This window comes from Equus przewalskii, chromosome 18, assembly GCF_037783145.1.
Source record: "Equus przewalskii isolate Varuska chromosome 18, EquPr2, whole genome shotgun sequence".
In the NCBI taxonomy this organism is placed as follows: domain Eukaryota; kingdom Metazoa; phylum Chordata; class Mammalia; order Perissodactyla; family Equidae; genus Equus; species Equus przewalskii.
The window spans coordinates 51,103,746-51,124,386 of NC_091848.1; the positions used below are offsets into that span (position 1 = coordinate 51,103,746).

General features: G+C 44.2%; 1 long non-coding RNA gene across 1 annotated transcript; it reads right to left on the bottom strand.

Annotated features, from left to right (window-relative positions):
- Positions 1 to 4,565: 4,565 nt before the first annotated feature.
- Positions 4,566 to 18,139, bottom strand: LOC103559327 (uncharacterized). The gene is made up of 6 exons (XR_546946.2): positions 17,940 to 18,139; positions 17,731 to 17,802; positions 14,434 to 14,616; positions 13,102 to 13,270; positions 11,743 to 11,868; positions 4,566 to 4,853 (listed from the first exon to the last, which is right to left on the bottom strand). It is a non-coding gene; the product is annotated as an uncharacterized lncRNA (long non-coding RNA).
- Between the last annotated feature and the right edge of the window lie 2,502 nt (positions 18,140 to 20,641).

The window sequence follows — 20,641 nt, forward strand, 5'->3', positions numbered from 1 at the left end:
TTCACCACAACAAAACCTTCTATGAGTCACTATGTCATCATGGCTAGCCTTAGTCACACGCTGTAGAGACCACTCAACAAGTGTAGGCTGGGATACCGCCCTCCACTTGCCCTTTCCTCAAGCATATTTCAGGGGCCTCCTTGGCAGTTTCAGCTCCTGAGCCTTGGGCGAGACCACCCTGTCTTCCCTTCCAAGTCTATTTAACTTTGAGTCTCAAGGAGCAGAGGTTAGTGATTTGGGCCTGTTGCTGCAGAAGGCCTGGGCTCCTTTTGCAAGCTGATCTATCAACTTCCAAGGTCGAGTTCTCTTTATGAAGTCATGAGGCAGATTATGTTGAAACACTTTTTTAAAAGTTATTATTACGCCCTGCTTTTAAAACCATCGATACTTAGTTGTTTACATAACTAAGAATTTCCTTTCAAATAACTCTTCTCTGAACTAGAATATTTTTTGCAGATAATTTGTAGTCTATACATCTAGACATAAGAGTGAGTGATGTAATTTTTAAGTACTTCTTCGCCCCCACCAACAGGCGCCTCATTTATGCTCAATCATAATAGACATCCTAAATATACAAATATCTTCCCAGTAAATGACGCAGCCTTCACCACATTGCATAAGTTAAAGGCTTGCTTCATTTCTTTTACTTCAACACCCAAATCTAAGTCCTACCAACCAAATAGGATATACCACTAAAATATATCTACATATAACATCAACTATCTCAAGATATCATCAAACTATGCTGCCAAAATATATCTTGAATTGCTCCATCCCCATAGCCACCCTCTAGTGCAAACACATCATCTCTCACTTGGACAACAGGAATGGCTTCCTCACCGCTCACTTGCTGCCATTCTTGCCATGCTCCAATAGATTTCCTTGCCATAGCAAGAGATGAAAGCCTAAATCAGAACGTTGTCACTTCCCAACTTAAAATTCATCAAAGACTTCTCCTAGTTTTTATTTCTCAAAAATGAAATGCCTTTGCCCAGCTCTGGGCATTTGTACCTGTTGCCTAGTCCTGGCATGCCTCTCTCCAGTTCTTCACACAGGTGGCTCCATCTCAACCTTTCGGTGACAGATCTCATATTGCTGTCGCAGAGAGGTCTCCCCTGACCTCATTTCTTAGGTTGCCACCTGCAGTTACTCTCTTAACATCCTCTTTATTTCCCTCACGGAATTCTCATTTTAGTGTGATTTCTAAATGGAATAAAGGTAAATGTTTGGTCTGCAATATTTACCTGACTATTATGCTCATGCCTTTTTTGGGGAACAAATTTATCACCATGCTCTGTATAATTTTAAAACCTGCTTTTTATAATATGAAATCATAAGCATTTCTTAGGTTATTAAATATTCATCTAGAACATGATTTTTAATACTTCATCATATTGATGTGTCACAATTTCAGTAACCAGACTCTATTGTTAGAAATTTAGATTATTCCGAGACTTTTACAAAAGAGTTGGAGAAGACCAAGGTAATTATTAAAGCCCTGAAAAAAATGGAGCTGGGCTTTGGAAATTAAGATTATAGTCTGAAAGGAGAAATGATGGATCAACGAAAGGGTAGGCAAAAATGTATTCACAAAATCAGAGAGAACTAGAAGTTTGGTTGCCCTTGAAGCTCGAAAGAACTAAATTTAGGACAAATAAAAGCAGTACAGTCTGAGCATTATTGAGCTCGTTACACTGAGGTTTCTCACTTAAGCAACATGCTAGATAGTGATAGAAAAGCAGATTTGGTGGTGAAAGCAATTGGTTGGGTTTTGGAGACACTGAACTTGAGATATTTGTGGAATGTCCAAGGGGGGTCATCTAGTAAGCAGTTGAATTTAATGGTGTGTGGCGTAGGAGGAAGTCCTGGTTTAGAGTTAAAGATTGGGGCGACGTCTCCATATATTGCATGGTAACGGAGACCAATGGAAACAGATGCAAAACTCAAAGGAAAGTATGTCGGATGACAAAAAAAGAGGACCCAGGACAAAAAGGTAAAAAACATTAACAATTTGCAGGATGGACAGAAGGAGATGGGCATTTAAAGGAGGGGGAGGACAAGAGGCCAGAGAGCTGGGAGCAAAGCCGAGAGACGATGTGCTGTGAGGTTCTCCAATGTTGATTAGCGGAACCTTGCTTGACTGGTTATATGGCTGGTGAATTTTCCTCCTCTTCACTTTTTGTTTATATCTCCCCAAACTGTGCTCACACTGAGAATAACTTTTCCAGATAGAGTATGCTCTTCTTCCATAGAAGATATACGTGTTGTTGTATTCCGCAGGTAGACTATCCAGTAGGTTCCTCGAGCTCATTGCATGAGCAGGTGGAGAGCTCTAGGGTGTGATGTCAAGCACTCAGGGAAAGCTGGTTCCATGTCCCAGGCTGGTTCTCTGGCTGACCTGTAGCCCCACCTGACAGAGTGTGCACTCAGGAAACCCTCCTGAGTAAAGGGATCCCAGAATATTGAAATGACCAAGTGCCCTATTAAAATGCAAATATTCTGAGAGGGATGACAAGTAAATTGTCATCCCCTATTTAACAAGTTGGTAGGCTGGGGATTTGTTATCAAAACTCTTTCCATGTGGTCAGTCTCTGAGATGACCCACAGGGCCAGTTACTGTAGTGGGTTTATAGGCCTACAGTGGAGGCTTACCTGGGAAGGGTCTATCTGAGCACATTAGTTAAGTTTTACAACTATCTATACAAACCATCTGTTTTCATTTCCTAGGCTGCCATAACAAATTACCACAAACCAGGTGGCTTAGAATGACAGAAATTTATTGTCTCCCAGTTCTGGAGGCTAGATGTCTAAAATCCAGGTGTCAGCAGGGCCACGCTCTCACTGGAAGCTCTAGGGGAGAACACTTCCTCGTCTCTTCCCAGCTTTTGGTGGTTGCCAGGAATCCTTGGTGATCCTTGTCCTGTAGATGGAGTGCTCCAATCACGACACCCACCTCCTCATGGCATTCTTCCCACTGTGTCTGTGTGTTTGTGTGCCTCTGTTTCACTTCTTATAAGGACACCAGTCATCGGATTAGGGGACACCTTAATCCAGTATGACCTCATTTTAACTTAACTAATTATGTCTGCAAATACCTTATTTTCAAATAATGTTGCATTCTGAGGTCTGAGTGGACATGAATTTCTGGGGGACGCTATTCAACCAGCACTCTGTCTGTTAAGGCCAGACACTCAGCTAACTTCTAGGGAAAATCTGATTGTGGAGACAAGTAATCATCATATGATATGGGGCATTGACACTGGTGTGTGTGTGTATGTGTGTGTGAGTGTAGCATAAAAGCACTTGGCACCTCTTGAATGTGAGAAGTCACCTGGGACTACCATGCAGTAGAAAAGGAAGAGTGGAAAGGACATTAATTCACTCTAAAAAAATATAGTGAGTACATGTTATAGGAGGAGAGCAGTAAATGGAAGACGCAGTATTCATGTCCTCAGGGGACATACCATCCAGTGGGACAAGAGAAGCAATAAAGACGTGTAGAATAAATACACTTGATATTTAAAGACCGAGAAAGTGTTATGAGATTTACAGAGTGCTTTGTGATGGAGCATACCTTTTCAGATAGGATGGTCGGGAAGAGAGATTTATGCTATAACCGGAAGGGTGAGGAGGATTCAGTAATGGGAAGAGCCCAGAACAGGCATTTCACTTCCTGCATCAGTTTTTCAGGGCTGCCTCTGAGCAGAGACCTTGAAAGTCAGCCATCAAGGCGTGGGCCTTCATCTCCTGCGCCACACCTTCATGTGTAGTTGTGCTTCCAGAGGCCTTGAGATTCTTCTCTTCACATTCGCCCTCTATCCCTCTCACATACACACAAACAAATACACACACCACATTTTTTCTGAATTATTTGAGAGTTACAGGTATTTTGACACTTTAGCCCTACAGATTTCAGCATGTTATCACCTAAGAAAAAGGACATTTTCCTACATAACCACAGTATGATTCTTATAATTGGACAATTTAACATTAATACAATACTATTCTCTAACCTACCATCCAAACTTAAATTCCTCAAAGTGTCTCAATAATGTCCTTTATGACTATTTTTTTTTCTGGTCTAAAATTTAAGGAAGAATCAAGGATTGCACGTAGTTGACATGTCTTCTTAGTTTCCTTTAATCTGCCCCAAACGTTTTTGTCTTTTATGACATTGACGTTTGTAAAGAATCCAAGCCCTTGCTTTGGAGGATGTCCAATAGAGGCCCAAACGTGTGCTAGATTTGTAGTGTAGTTTTTGATATTTGGTCTAAATGCTCACTTGGAAGTTTACAGTTAACTGAAATGGCTAGTGACCCAGACTGCTATAGTTCAAAGTGTCCCAAACTAGTTCTTTGGGCTGCAAAGGATGTTTTGTTAAAGGGGACTTGAAATTGCTTTATAAAAAAGTAAAAACAGGCTGCTTTGCTGCAGGACTTTTCAAGAACCTTTATACTCTACTGGACATTATGAATCTTTAAGAGGATTTCCCAAGTTTAATTGATCATAGAATACTTTAAGGACTGTATTAGTTATCTATTACTGAATAACAAATTACCCAAAACTTACAGACTTAAAGCAAAAAGCTTTATTATCTTATATAGCTTCAGAGAATCAGGAAGTGGCTTAGCAATGTGATTCTGGGTCAGAGTCTCTCCTCAGGTTTTAGCAAAGATGTTGGCTGAGGCTGTAGTCATATGAAGGCTGGACTGGGCCTGAAAGATCTGCTTTCAAGATGGCGCACTCACATGGCTGTTGGCAGGAGGCCTCAGTTCCTCACCATGGGGACCTCTCCACAGGGCTGGTTGAATACACTCATGGCATGGCAGCCGGCTTCCCCTAGAGTGAACAATCTACAAGAGAGCGAGGAGAAAGCTGTAATGTCTTTTATGACCTAGTCTCAGAAGTTACACACCATCACACCTACTAATGAGTCACTAAACCCACCCCACACTCAAGAGAAGGTGAATTAGATTCCACCCTTTTTCTTAGGCTCCAAATTTTGAAAGGAGTAATGTCAAAGAATTTATTGGTATATTATAAAATCACTATACTTACCATATTGGGGGGTCCAGAATTTTTCATACCATACTTTAGAAAACCTTAGTTATAATGTTGAAAGTCAGGGTGAAAAGTTAGAAGAGGTGGGTCTGAGGTTCGCTTCATTTATTAATTGTGTCAACTCGGTCTTGTCTCAACTTTTTAAGCTTGAATTTTTACATAAGTAAAATGAAGATGATAATACTGTCTGTCTTTGCAATATCTTAGGGTTGTGAAGATAAGATGAACCAATGTACAATAGAAATGCTTAAATAATTATAAGGTACTACACAGATGTTCACTCTTGTTAAAATCATTGGCCAGCATATGACCTGTCAAATCACTGCTCGCTAGATGTCTTACTTTTCATATTCAAAAAATTCCTCTTCCTATCTTCCAGGAGAATGTCACATGCATAGATGTGCTTAAAAATGCTTTTGATAGCCTTATAACAACTCTATAGGAGTTTCAACCTGACATATGCCTTCTTATGCAATTGCCTCTTTGCTAGACAGAGAACTTTGTCTCTGCAGGGTACTGAGTTACCTGCCAAATGAGTTGTTGTTGTTTTTAAAGACTTTTATGTATTTCTACAGTTTCTGTAAACCATAAGTAGGCTGCTTTTCTCCCATGTCTCATAAGCTCCCTCCGAAGCAGTTCCTAAAGAGCAGTTCAGAAAATGTGTTAAGCAATGGCAGCCTCCTCAAAATAAGTACCCAGTCTCCCATCGTGACCACATGGCAGGACAAAGGTTTGGATGCATGAGTCTTAAGGGGGTATGCTTGTCCAAAGTTAGTCTCCCTACTTTACAGTCATATCTCATTACCACATGAACCACACAGGCCAGACATAAAGGAAATGTCACTGCCAGCCAACTGCAGCTTTTAAATCCAAAGAGCTTAGAATACTTATAGGCATAATCTTGTTAATCTTCATAATACTGTGAGGTAAGTCAAAGTATCATCACTCATAGAGGAAAGTGTGGCCAAACTTGGGTTTATTTTGAGTCTCTGTGTTTTTCTAATACCTTACTCTGTGAAATTATTATTTGAATATTGAACGTGGTTTAGTCCTAGTACATTAAAAAAAAAAAAAAGAACACAGATATTATGGCTGAATTAAGGCTAGGGTTCTTAACCCAGAAAGAGCTATTGGTCAATACACTAATTAAGGTATCAAGTTTACACCCTGTTTTCAGCTGTAATTGTTTATTGCCTAACTAAACCCTCCTTAATTTATTATAGTCATTAGTGTCTGTTAGCCGGGGAGCCGTGCTTGAATTTTACAAGCGGGTGGTGAGCAGTGTTCCGTCTCTGAGCCGGGACCTGCCTCACTCCATTTTCTCACCTCCCACTTAACACAGGCCCCGGCCTTACTTAAGAAATGATTAGCCTTCTCTGTAGAATCATAAACAGTCATAGGGCCTTCTACTCTGCATCTCAGCTCTCAAAGCTCTAAAAGGAGAGAGGAGAGGATTAGATAATCTCTAAATTATCTTGTATATCTAAAATTCTCAGTTAATGATTATCTGCTTTGATGCAGAGATTAAGGCAACAATGACAGAAATAAACACTCCAAATTAGAGCACTGGAGACAATCAGAGTTATTTGCGTGTTTTCATAATTACCTAAAATCAGTTTGAGGGGCAATAACTGGATCCAGGAAAGTGAAAGTCCTCTGGCCACCTCACTGCTGGCTTTCACAGAAGGGGAAGGAAGAGGCAAGGGAGGGGGGAGAACTCTCGCTATGTGATTCAGCAACACATGTTGGGGTCAGCAGGAATAGCCAGGGGTCTAGACATCACTGAGGAAATAGGCTGTTAAGGAGAATTGCTAAACCTGTAGAGGCAGATCCAGGCTTCGTAGGGTCTAAAGCTTATTCAGTCGTAAAGGCCCTCTTTAAGAAAAAGAATTCAAAATTAGGTATGAAAATGCATATCTACTCAGAAGTGAATTCAGTTGGAAGTGAGTATTTATTTGAATGCTCACAGTCTCTACAACACCGTCCAAAACAGGGAACGTGCCATGGAGGAAATGTGGAAAGAGACTTGGTCTTAACCAATCATGTTTGAAATATCTTACTCTTGTAAATTTTCCAAAAACCTACGGCCATATGAATATTCTGCTAACCCCCGCCCAGGGTCGTGGAAAGGGTCTGAGAAAGCGAAGAACCCAGACCTGAGCTTCGTTAGTTTCCCATTCCACCCGCCATGATAAACATGAAACAGGTTTAGAATATTCCAGTAGATCGTTCAATTGGAAGTTCATATAACTAAAAAAAAAAAAAAAGCCATTAAGAAATGAGGTAGATCTATGTAAACGGTCATGAAAATTCCAGAATATATTGTTAAGTGAAAAAATAAGGAATGGGATAATGTAGCATGATCCCATTTATGTAAGAAAATAATTAAACCAAAACTGAAGCACTGTGTGTTTTGTATGTATATATGTATGTGTGATACACATTTGATCAAATTTTTAACAGTGGTTACATTTGGAAAGTCTATGGGATTATGGAGTATTATTTGCAGTCTGCATAACAAATATCGAGTGTTACCTGTAGATCTCCTCATTAAGAACTGCACATCCCTCCATCATCTCTATTTCAAACATCTGATTCTCACCCCATCATCGGCCACCACTCCAATTCACTTCCTCTACAGTTTAACTCCAGCTCTTTGGACCCACCAGGATCTACGCTCAAGCCCCATCTTCGATGTCCTCAGTCCCCTCATATCCCCTCTTCCGTCCTTACCCAGCTTGAATTCCGTGTCCGTTATTACAAGCACACTTTTGCATACATGTTAACTGCCCTGCTGCTTCTCGCTTCGTTGTGCTCCCTTGGTAAACTCCATCCCTGCTTGATTCCAACTCTCCTCCTGCTCTGCCATGCCACTGGGCAGCTGAACGTGGCTAGAGAAAAGCCACGCAACTCATGCTGCCTGGTCTCCTTTTACATTCCTCACCTAACCTTAGGGGGGCTTTCAGTGCTGCCCCGGAATCCTACTGCATTTTCCCCAGTCCAGCCACTCTCCCACACCCCTGGCGGCTGTTCCATCTGTTTTCCTCTCTTCAAACCTCTTTACCTCCTCCACCATCCCCACTCTTAGTTTATGACTGTGCTTATGATTTAGTTGAGAAAAAGAAACAAGCAGGGAAAAAACCCCAAAATACCCACCCTGCACAAACTCCCAGTATGACGTCTACCCCGTACCTGCGCCCCTGTTCTTGGCCTTCGTTCTTCTTCCTGTGGATGAACAACGAGGGCTTCTGTCTCAGGCCAACCCTGCGTTGTGCACAAACCTACCCCTTTCTCCTCCTTAATGAGATCCAGGGCCACGGCTCTACAGGCACAGCATGCACCGTGCCTAGGGCCCACCTTACTTTGAGGGGCCCAGGAAAATGCTTAAAATCCGAAGAAAAATAGGAACTTTTAGGTTAAAGAAGATATTTTAATACATAATGTTAATATAGTCACTCATACAATGCAGCTCTTGCTCTCTGGGGTCTCCTTTATAAGGCGCTAATCCCATTCACGAGGGCTCCACCGTCGGACCTAATCACGTCCCAGAGGCCCACCATCACACTGGGGCTTAGGCTTTGACATACAGATTTGGGGGGACACGTGCATTCAGTCCACCGCATTACCTGAACCCTGTCTCGACTCCCCTTCCCTTCCAACCACCCACTCCTCATCAATTTTCAGCCTTTTTTTTTAAGAGCAAAACTTCTGAAGAGATTTGTCTCTGTTCAGTGCCATCAGTTGCTCTCTTCCCATTCTCCTCTGACTTATGGTTGTCATGCCTCCTGCGCCACCAAAGTTGCTTTCCTGACAAGGTGGCCTCCGTGAGACTGAATCCAGTGGCCAGTTCTCAGTCCTCCTCTTACTTCACTTAGCAGCAGCATTTTAAATAGTTGGTCATTCCTTCCACTTAAACTACTTTTTTCACTTGGCTTCTTTGTAAGGAGACCACATAAGTTTTCATCAGAATAAAGACATTTTTGAGAGTGAAAGATGGGCACTAGTTCTCAATACACTGACGCAGATACCAGCTTGGACCATCTCAGGCAAACTGGACCCGAGAGTCACTGTTCTAGGACACCACCTTCCTGGCGTTTCTCCTGTGTCACCGGCTCTTTCTCCTCAGTCTCTTCTGCTGTCCTCCTCTTATCCCCAACCTCCAAATACTGGGCTGCCCAGGGCATCCTTGAACTTCTTGTTCTTTTCCTTCTCTATACTCCTTCAGGGCTGTTTTCCAACTGCTGTGCACTGGTATGCTATACTGCTTGATAAAATGTTGACGTATTTCCATTCCCATTAGGAAAGAGCTGCTCTCAAACTCTGATGCCCTCTCCCACCCCCCGACTCCAGCCTCTCTCTGGGACCCCCACACCTACCCATGACCTAGTTTCTAAAATGTTAATACCTGGCACTTTAGAACTGTGCTCCAGTACCTTCTGATTGGTTAGTACCATTACCATACTGGTTGTCACATATTTTGAATAGCATCCTTGCACTTTACAGAGCTTTAAATGAACTCCTAAATTTTTATCTCCAGCTCAGACTGAAATGTTTCCCCTGAACCCCAAGACTTGTATATCCAATTGCCTGTCTGGTATTTCTACTTGAATACATAAGGGGTATTTTGCACTTAAAATATCCCAATTTCTCCCTCCCACCCTGCTCCTCATACAGTCTTCCCCAATTCAGGTAATGGCAGCCCAACCTTTCTCTAGCTCCAAGTCCAGCCTTGTTGTTTTTAAAAACTCCTCTCTTTCACACCCCACATCCAAGCTCTCAGCAAATACTATTGGCTCTTCCTTCAAAACACATATGCCATGTTTCACTAATTCCACCACCGCCACTCTGCACTGTCATCTCCTACCTCGGCCACTGCAGTAGCTCCTGTCTCCCTGCTTCCAGCCGGGCTCTTTCTAGTTATTTTCAACTCAGCAGACAGAGTGCTCCTCATAAAACATAAGACAGCTCAGGTCACGCCTCTGCTCAGAACCCTCTGTGATCACTCTGAATAAAGGCCATGCCCTCACCACGACCTCAAGGTGCTATGGGTCCACACCACCCACTCGTTACCTCTCACCCCATCTGTTCCTCCTCTCCTGTCCCCACCTACTCCAGGGACACCCGCCTCCTGGCTCTCCCCTGCTAGGCGCACTCATGCTTCAGAGTCTTGGCACTTGCTCTCCCCCTGGCCTGCTCTGTCCCCATGCTGCACAGCTGGCTCTTCACCTCCTTCAGGTCATTAATTAAAGGTCACCCTCTCAGTGAAGTCTTCCTTTAAGAAATTATAACCCCCACCCATTGTCCTTCCCACCTTTATTTCTGTCCCCTGTGCTTATAACCACCTGACACACTGTAGATTTTACTTCTATGTTATTTGTCAGTTTTGTTTCTTGCTGTCGTAGTCTGCTCGGGCTGCCATAACAAAATACTGTAGACTGAGTGGCTGAAATGACATAAATTTATTTCTCATTTTTCTGGAGGCTGGAAGCCTGAGATCAAGGTGCTGGCAAGTAAGTTTCATTCTGAGGCCTCTTTTCTTGGCTTGTAGGTGGCTGCCATCCCGTTATGTCTTCATATGACTTTTTTGTGCATGTGCCTCTTCTTATAAGGGCACTAATCTCATCATGAGGGTCCCCCTCATGACCTCATCTAATCCTAATTACTTTCCAAAGGCCCCACCTCCCAATGCCATCACATTAGGGGTCAAGCTTCAACATCTGAATTTAGCGGGGAGACATAATTCTGCCCTTAACACTTGCTGTAACCTCAGGCCCTAGAAGAGTGCCTGGTACATAGTGGGTACTCGGGAATTAACTGTTACATGAGTTCACAGTTGGAAAAAAATGTCAACTATTATTTACTAGTATTTTAATTTCTCAAAAAATTACCACTATTAAATTTTACTCACTAATAATTAATAAGCTATAGGGAACGTCTCCAAAAACAGAGCAGCTGGTTTTTCACAGCCCTGTTCTAGAACCTTTATATAGAATGAGTAAAATATAAATTTTGCGTGTTCTTTGGAAGTTTATATACTAAAAGAGACATTGTGCAGATTGACACACACACTCTGCAGAGAGAAGTCCCGAGCGCTGAGGCCAGGGGTACAGCGTTCCAAGCCGCTCACAGTCAAGTCCATCTCCGCCAGGCTGTGGTCACCCCGCTGAATTCACTGTAACTCATGGCTATGGAGCTTTTGCTGGCAAACCCGTCTCTCTCAGACAACATTGAAAACCGAGCTAATGAAAAGCAAGAAATCAGGCCCCTTGTTCATCAAGGAAGATTGGAAATAGAATAAAGTTACAAATGACCGGGAGCTGTGGAGATGCTGTGAGGGTTTCCAACTCATTCTTTCCTTTTCTTGTGACACAGACTGATTCTGCTTGGGAAATCCACTCATTGGCACTGTGGATCACGAAACCCCTTCTCTCGTCATCTATAGTACTCTTGTGTAGACACCAACCTATCTTTTATTCTGTTCACTTAAGAACAGTTTAATTTACCACATTAATCAGGAAAATACAATCATAACCCTGAAGAGGCATTAATAATTCTAGTGGGTGTTTTCTAGTGTTTTGAACATTCGCCTCTGCGGAGTCTCTTTAACGTGCCCACACACACAGATATTCATATTAGAATCCCCTGGACACCTTTGCAACCCTGCATCTGAACGTTACTCACTTCTTGGCCTTTCCAGGGAAACCTCCAGAGAACATGGCTTCTTGTTTGTAAAGAGATGGGAGTTGCCAATCACTGCCCTCCCCTCTGTAGAGGACTCCAGAATATTCTCAGACCTGGTCTCCTTACCTGTTGGAAAGGAGCTCAATTTGACCAGTTGCTCAAGATGCTTATAACCTCATAGGATATAAAGATGTAACAAACTTAGTTTTACATACAGTTCTTACGTAACTTATTTAGGGCAGTGATGCTCAAATTTTCCCTCTCCTTACCCAAAATAAACAAAAAAAATGTTTTGAGTTAGGCTTTCTTTGTATTTCAATTTTACAATAATTTTTCTTCTGTTTTTACCAGTAGTTAGGTGGTGGTGGGGGGCATGTTAATGCAATTATTATGAAAAGGATACACATTTTAATCGTTAATCACCAAACTATAGGGGAAGATAGAGGTGAGAAATGAAGCAGACCCATCTCATTTAAGAAAACTTAACTGGAAGAAATGGGTGTTGTTTTGCGTTATGATGCCTCTTGTTGCTTAAGTCTTATACAGCTATTTTTATGAATACATTTTCCTTTCACTTCCAGTTTCAACAGCACTAGTTTAGAATTATGAATTCATCGCATCTTTTTGCTTAGGAAAAAAGCGGTTTCATAATCAAATGTGAGGATCTACAATAGAAAAGGACTTATTTGATCCTCAGTTTTCTCATCTGCCTTGCATATAAACTCACAAATGTTTGGATAAATGGCTACAGAATTTATTAATGTTTGTTCAAGGCTATCAGCACAGATGCTAATAATGAATCCAGTGAAGGCATAGTAAAATAAACTGTCAAATGACAAGAGAAGTCAATGATACTTATGGTCACTGCACTGATGCTTTCTTCACTGGTTTAGGAGTCAGAGTAGAAATTGTTTAGTAGCTACAGTAGGATCAGAACTCATTTTACTGATCAAATACAAGAAAACCCAAAATGGACAAACATTTGAGAAAGTGGTTTTTGGGTATCTAATTTAGAGAATTCTATTCTGTGAGTGATGCCAAGAAACAATTTGAATATTTCCTTAATTAATTTCAAGGAATATTTATTTTACTTCATTGAGATCATAATGATTTATAACATTGTGTAATTTCAGGTGTACATTATTAATTAGTGTCTGTATAGACTGCATCGTGCTCACCACCAATAGTCTAATTTTTATCTGTCACTATACATATGTGCCCCTTTACCCCTTTTGCCCACTCTCCAACCCCCTTCCCCTCTGGTACCACTAATCTGTTCTCTTTGTCCATGTGTTTGTTTACCTTCCACATATGAGTGAAGTCATGCAGTGTTTGTCTTTCTCTGTCTGGTTTCTTTACCTTAACATAATACCCTCAAGGTCCATCCATGTTGTTGCAAATGGGACGATTTTGTCTCTTTTTATGGCTGCATAGTATTCCATTGTATATATACACCACATCTTCTTTACCCATGCATCAGTCGATGGGCACTTGGGTTGCTTCCACATCTTGGTTATTGTGAATAATGCTGCAATGAACATAGGGGTGCATAAGTCTCTCTGAATTGTTGACTTCAAGTTCTTTGGATAAATACCCAGGAATGGGATATTTTTTAAATTCAAGGAATATTTCTTTTGACCTAAAATTGTATGACCTACATCAGAAACATATATTTGAACTGCTCTGCAGGTCAAGGTGCAGTTTTCACACACAGGACCTTATTTGATGTTCACAACACCTCCCTAATGGTAGACAGGGCAATTGGGATACACCTGTTTCACCAAGGAGTTAACCAAACAGGAAGGAAGCTCAGCAAGGCCAAGGTCACAGAGCTGAGAAATGAGGAGTCGGGATTTTAATCTTCATCATCTGACGCCAGATATTTCCAATCTATCATGTTGCCGTTGCTACTTTAAGCTAATATGATTGTAAGGGTGATGCTGCTGAGGTAATTCAAACAAAGATGGTTTATCTGGGGGCCTAAATTACTCAGATAACTGACTGGATATTTTTGGTTGCTTTGCCAATTGAGACATGACCTGAATGTCTCTGAGGGAAAAAAACATAAAAACTGCACTTCTAAAAATACCCCTTACTGGGGGTGATGACACTTGCCCCCTATTTCTCAAACCTGTAATCTAAGAAATGCTTCTTGGGCCAAGAGTTCCCAAAATGATTTTTGTGAGAGAATATAGCCACTCTTCAGAAATACAGACTCCACTAATTCTGCATATCTTACTATATTCCACATTATTTTCCTCAGGACTAAAGAATGTAAAGTTCTAGAATCTCCTCCCTAGTGATGTACAACATGTACTTTAATGATGTTAAAAAGTATATTCAACTGTACCTACTATATCACAGGCTTTCTTCCTCATTAATTACCTGAAGTGAGTATATGCACGTTGCTAACATATCTAAATAAACAAACATGTATGATAGTTAGAGTATTGTTATATTAAATGTTAAGTGAACCCTTCTAGAGAAGCAGCTGTCTCATCATATGAGATCAGTTTGTTACTGTGAGACCATTTGTCAGGGATGTGGACTTTAGGTATATATATATTTGTGCTCCAGAGGTGTGATTAAATAGCTATCAATTATTTCTTAAATTTTGCACAAATATACACAAAGTTCCTTATTCACTAAACAGTTATGGACAAGGGAAATATATCCATGCAAAGCCCTTACTTCAAGTGGCTGGTTTTGGCATGCCCTCGTGGTCTCAGAAGGTACAGAAAGTATTTGCCCACTCATAAGCTTCCAGCAGTAGGAAATTCTGCCACAAGTACAACCGGAGATGCTGGGTAGAAAACGGTGCCTCTGCAGGTTTGGGAGGCTGTTGCCTGGCCAGAGGCTGACAGGTAATGAGTGCTGGAAAAAAAAATTTGTTGAATAAATGAATGAATGACCCACTTGTTGGTTTAGGGCCTTATCTGCTCTATTGCTCCATTAACTGTCTCTACCCCTCAATAACTTGTCCTGTCATCAACGAGGAAAAGTCTGGGGTCTCCCTTCCCTAATAAATGTCTAAAACATGTAAGCAATTACACTCTAGGCAAAAGCATTAATTCAAACTGAACGAGAGCACATACAGGACTGTGACTGACAAAGGGACTGAAGCTAGTAAGAGCTCACCAAAAGGAGAGACAGAGCTGGACCGGGGGGGAGTGAGAACCAGAAGCCCGTGGACCAGTGGACAAAGCCTGTTGCTTTGTTCAGCTTAGAACAATTCAGCGGACACTTACGATGCGTCAGGCACCAGACACAGTGTTAGGTGCTGGGACTGGAAGGGGTGGGGAATTCAGCAAACAGGATATAATAATATTTAAACAGTATTTTAGTTACATTGTCAAGCAATATGCTCCGTATGTTATTCAAACTCCAGAAACCTTTTAGGTTAAGTACCTCTAAATTTAAAGTAATGAGGTAATCTGAAAAAAGCGTAATAAATACACTATGTTTTCCTCTGTTTCCAGATTTTTTGGACATTCTGTACTATATAACTAATGGACCTGTTGCTTTAAACATACTGAGCATATTATTTCAAAATGTAAATAATATTCTACTTAAAGGTAAGTTAACCCTCTGTTCCCTAACTTTTCAGATACACTAAACAAAGTTTATACAGACAGATCCCCAAGGAGCTCCAGTCGAACAGAAGGCAAGGGATATGGAAAAAAATCATTCCACAGACTCAGAGCCATCAGAGAGAACATAAGGAAGAGAAGCGGCCTCCACATGCACAAGAGGTGATTGCTTTTGGGGGATGGAGCAGAGGGTCAAGAAAGAATTCACAGGTGTGGCGCTGTCTGAGCAGAGTTTGGGGCAATGAATAGTTATTTACCAAGAGGACAAGGGAGGACAGAATTCCAGGGAGAGGATGGGGATAATGCAAGAACACGAAGGCGGGAGACGGCGTGTATGTTCAAGGACTACAGCTAGTTTCCTCTTGATCAAAGTTTCAGTGAGTGGCAGAGTTGTGGGCGGGAAGTAATCAGGGGCTTTAGCATGTAATATTTTGTTTTCCTTGTTAATGAGTCAAATTTTATTCCCTAGAGATGATGAGGAATCATTAAATGATGTTACATAAGGAAATGATTTGGTCAGAGTTGTTGAGAAAAGGCAGCAGTCCCCAGGGTTCTTGCACAGCCTCTCAACATCCCTATGATCTGAGAGTAGGTTAAAAAGAAAAATATTAAAAAAAATACAAAAACAGCAGCCAGCCTGTGGTGTAGTGGTGAAGTTCAGCATGCTCCACTTTGGGGTTGGGGCTTCTGGGTTTGGATCCTGGGTGCAGACCTACGCCACTCATCAGCCATGCTGTGGCAGCGACCCACATATAAAGTGGAGGAAGACTGGCACAGATGTTAGCTCAGGGCTAATCTTCCCCAGCAAAAATAAATAAATAAATAAATAAAAGAAGTAGAAGTCAAGATGTTACAAGCAGGCCAAATCTATTTGTTTAATGACAATTTATGACTATCTATGCTCAGTGCTTGAGGCTGAGGATGGAGGAACCGTGGCCTAGGTATTTCTTTTCAGTACTATAACTCTTTCACTCTCCCAAACAAAAGTAGAAGTTGTTCCAGGATAATTCATCATACTCTCTTCATTTATTTCCTTCTCCTTTTCCTTACTTCTCAAATATCAAAACCGGGGCAGGCCTGGGTGCACAGGAAGAGGAAGAGTGGAGGAACAGTTGTGTTCCACGTGGCGTCCATTTCACTTCTTCCCCACTTTAAGCCCTCACTACGGCAATGGCCGTTATGGGTAGCACGGAAGCCAAAATCTAGGGATCACCTGCAGGTCTTCATTTAGGAACTTGTTCTAGCCTTTTCTGCCATCAAACCTCCTGGCTCCCCACCCCCCTGCCCCTTTTTCTCTTGAAAACTAGAGTTCTTACCAGTTAACATTAGCAGAAATAAAATAATTGAGTTTCACTTGGTTTCTCTCTCCCTCTGGGAGAGAAACTACCACAGTCAAATATCCAGAAGGCAAGCAATTAGAAGAGGAAGCTAAGGATATTCAAGATCTGACTGTACATTTACTGTAATTGCTGAGTTATTTACATTCTTTGACTCCTCCTGGACTGAGCCGATGTGGTTAGGATGGTAGACAGTCTTTCCACAAGGGATGAGGAGGTGGCCGGCCCTCTAGATCTCATTCTGCAATTAATTAACTGTGTGTCTTTGGACAAATCACTTCTTCGGGTCTGCCTTCTGATCAGGAAGATGAGGGAGTGTGACCATATTGATGCTTCTCAAGGTCTCCTTTGCCTCAGGTTCACCTGAGGTGGTTCCAAAACGTGCACATTCTCAGATCTGACTGGAGGACCTGGTTTAGCGGTTGAGTCTGTGGACTCTGCATCAGACTGGCTGGCTTGAAGCCCCTGCTGTGCCACTTACTAACCGGGTGACCTTGAGCAAGTTATTTCCAGTCTGCAATATCTCATTTTTCTCATCTATAAAGGAGGGATAAGGATAATAGCATCTACTTCTTATTGTCCCTGGAAGGGTAAAATGATATAATGCTTTTAAAACAAGTATATTGCCTGTCTCATACTAAGCATTCAACAGATGTCCTATATTATCATTTGTATAGCCCATAGTATGTATGTATGTATGGGGGGGTGTGTGTGTGTGTGTTTGGTGTGGGGTAGGTGCTCCATAAATATCTATTAAATAAATAACAGAAGTATAACTGAAGTGGGGTTTTTTTTTAGCAACTTATTTTTTGCCCTCAGATCTGAAATTCTTTATCAGCCCAGGAATTACTTCCCTAAGAAAGGTGAAGACAGTTTGAAGGAACTGTTTAAGTGCTGTGCTCAATCTTTGCCCTATGCTTACTCTTAGACCCTCAGGATAATTAAACAATAATTAAATGACAGAAGTCCCACTAGGTGGGTGAGCCGAGAGGGGCAGGGAACGAGGCTCAGGGACGCTGCTGGCCGATGCAGCGGCCACCGTGTAACACAACGACTCTCACCTACGTGTGCATCTCCATTTTATCTCACAAGATGCCGGGAAAATCTCCAAGTCACTGTCATGACAATTGATTCTGAATCACAAAAAAAGCAATATTCCATTTTCTGTGTTGTTGACCGAGCAGAAAGCAGGACAACGTAACTTTTTAAAAAGCTTGAAAATCAGGGCTATCAAAAATCGAGCGCGGACCTCTATCCCCCATTAACCCACCGATCAAAACAGTCCGCGCACATGGAACGCTGGGTTTTTCGGTGGTGGTGGTCCCTCGCCACTCACTCAGCTTGTCAGTCCCCCTGGTGTCTTCAGTGAGAGGAGTTACCGGTTTGGTACCGGCAGGGAGGAAATCGCCTCGGAATCTCTGGAGGTGGCCTCCTAGAAAGATCGCCGGGAGGGGAGGAGCCCTGGTTGTCCTGGAAGGAAAGCATGGCCCCATCCGGGAAGTCCCGGCTCGCCGGGAGGCTGGGGTTGGCGGCTCCGGGTCCTGGAGGTGGCAGACGCGGGAGCCGCCAACCCCAGAGCCGGGGCCTGCGCGGCCGGAGGGGCTCCGAGTGTGCAAGTGACAGACGCGCAGCCGGACGGACACGCGTGGGCACGGCCTCGCCCCACCACGCGCGGGGAGGGCGCTGAAGCTGACCAGGGGCTATCGGTGCCTGGCGGGCGCGGCGGCCGCCGGGGCTCCGCTGCTGCACCGACGGGCGCGCCGGGGCCCGGAGCCCTGGGCCTCGCCGGGCGCGGCGGCCCCGCCCCTCCGGAGCCCGGGCTTCCGCCTGAGCCCGGCGGCGGCCGTGACCGAGGCGGTGCCGCGCCTTCCGCCTGCGCCCGGGAGCCGCCGCCCGCCCGCACCCCTGCGCGCCGCGCCCACAGGCCGCGGGGAGGGGGCGCCGGACCGAGGGGACGCGGCCACCCGCCGGAGACCCTCCTGGAGCCGGGGACGGGATGGGGCGGCGAGCCCCGCGTTTCACTCGCTCCGGGGATCGGCCACTCGGCACCTGCGGCCGCTCGGGAGCGGAGACTTGGCGGGGCCATGGCCACGGCGAGCTGGGAGGGAGAACGGAGCCAGCGGAGCCTCCTTCCTCTCCCAGACTCGCAGCGACCCTGGAGGGCCCCACCGCCAGCGCGGGCGGGCGGAACCCTCGGAGGGGACCAACTGGATCCCGGATCTCCTGCTGCCACCGGCAGTTGGGGGCGCCAGCACCAGCGCTCTGAGCGTGTAGTGGGACTTTTCCGTTGTCGTCCTGAAGACCCTCCGCCGGGGCGTCTTCCGGCTTAAAGTCTTGTGTAGAAGGCGATTCTCCCTCTTCCCCTCCCTCCCTTCCCCCACTCACCTTCGTTCATCTTTCTCTTGCCTTCTTCCCAAAAGCGCCAAGGCAAATATGGACAAGAGTGAACAAGTTAGGACACTGCAAAGTGTGTGTGTGTGTGTGTAGAAGGGGAGTGGTAGTGGGGTGGGAGAAAATAATGAAAATAAAATTAGAAATATCTCAGTACGTAACTGTCACACACGTTCTCAGTCGGCTAGCAGCCTCGGCTGTGTCCCGGGGCAGGCGAATTTTACCTGTGTGGTCCTGGCAGGAAATTTCACTGTACGGGCATCAGTGGTAGCCAGGGGTGTCCGAGAGTTTTCTTCTCAGTATTTATTTGACTTTTCTGAAGCATATTCATATTCCCACCAAAGGGATCAGAGAAGTAACACGCTGTTGGAAGGCCATTCCTGGACACAGTTGAGGCGGCTACTCAAGGAGAGTGGCCTTTGTCACCTCTGCAGCAGAGGTCACTGGACTCTGCTCAAGGTGTAATATGAGGGGACAGGTGTTTCAGGGGCTTGGGAAAACACCACGCTGTGCCCTAAGGAACATCCCCGTCCCGAGTGAGGGCAAACGCTTTTCCTAAGGACGAGGTGGACTGGTGAATGGGAGGTGGAAAGCACAAGGTGAACCCTGGGTGTATCCGGGACCCCGCAACCCACGCCGCTCCCTGCCTTCGCCGAAGCAGCGTCAGATTGCTCCTCACAATCCATCATCTTCTCCTTGACTGGCGGACACCTGCGTTACAACGCGGCAGCCGGAGCTGGATGTCTGCGGAAAACAGGCTCTGAGAGTCCTCTGGCTACTGCGTAGTCATGGAATATTCTTTTATTCAAGAGGCCTCTTCTAGTCGATTCTAACTGGGTTCGGGTTATTGTTCGCCTCACCACCGATAGGGGGCAGCAGATGCCCTGCGATGCCCCGGCGACTTGCAGGAAAGGCCGCCTGAAGCCCTTGGGAATCCGGCTTAAAGGAACGTTTAGGGTAGAAGGCAGGACCTAGCGCCTCTACGTCCTCGGTAGCAGCTCCCGGCCCCGGACCTTGGACCCTGGGCGCCTTCTGGGGACCCTGGGGGCTTCCCTGTGCAAGGGGTGGGCGAAGCCATTTGTGCACCAAGCAGTGCCTGTACACTTAGTGAGCATACACCATAAATAAATAAATTCAGATGTATGCAAATAGCATGATTAATAAAGTATACAGGCATTTGAAAGTATTACAGAATCTATTGAAGCTTTTGATCGTTTTGTAAGTTTTCTCAATCAACAGAGAATTTGAAAGTACAGCTATCACAGTCTGGATGTGGTGGTGGTGGTGGGGTCTGCTAAATTATTTTGAATTTTAAAAGGGCGTCTCTTTTTAGAAGAGGTTGGGAACTACCATGACCCACCACATCGTTTGATTGCTGTGATCACGATTCTGAGGCATTTGGGAAGGGAAACTGGGAGGACGGGGCCAGGTCTGCAGGGGTGTGTCCGCAAGCGCGGCGAGACGTCTGCAGCGCAGCCCGGTCCGAGCGCGGAGCTGGGGCAGCGCGGATTGGTCCAGACCCATCCAGAGAGAATCCCCGGAGATTCACCAAGGGCCGGATTTTTCTGAAATCCCACCTCA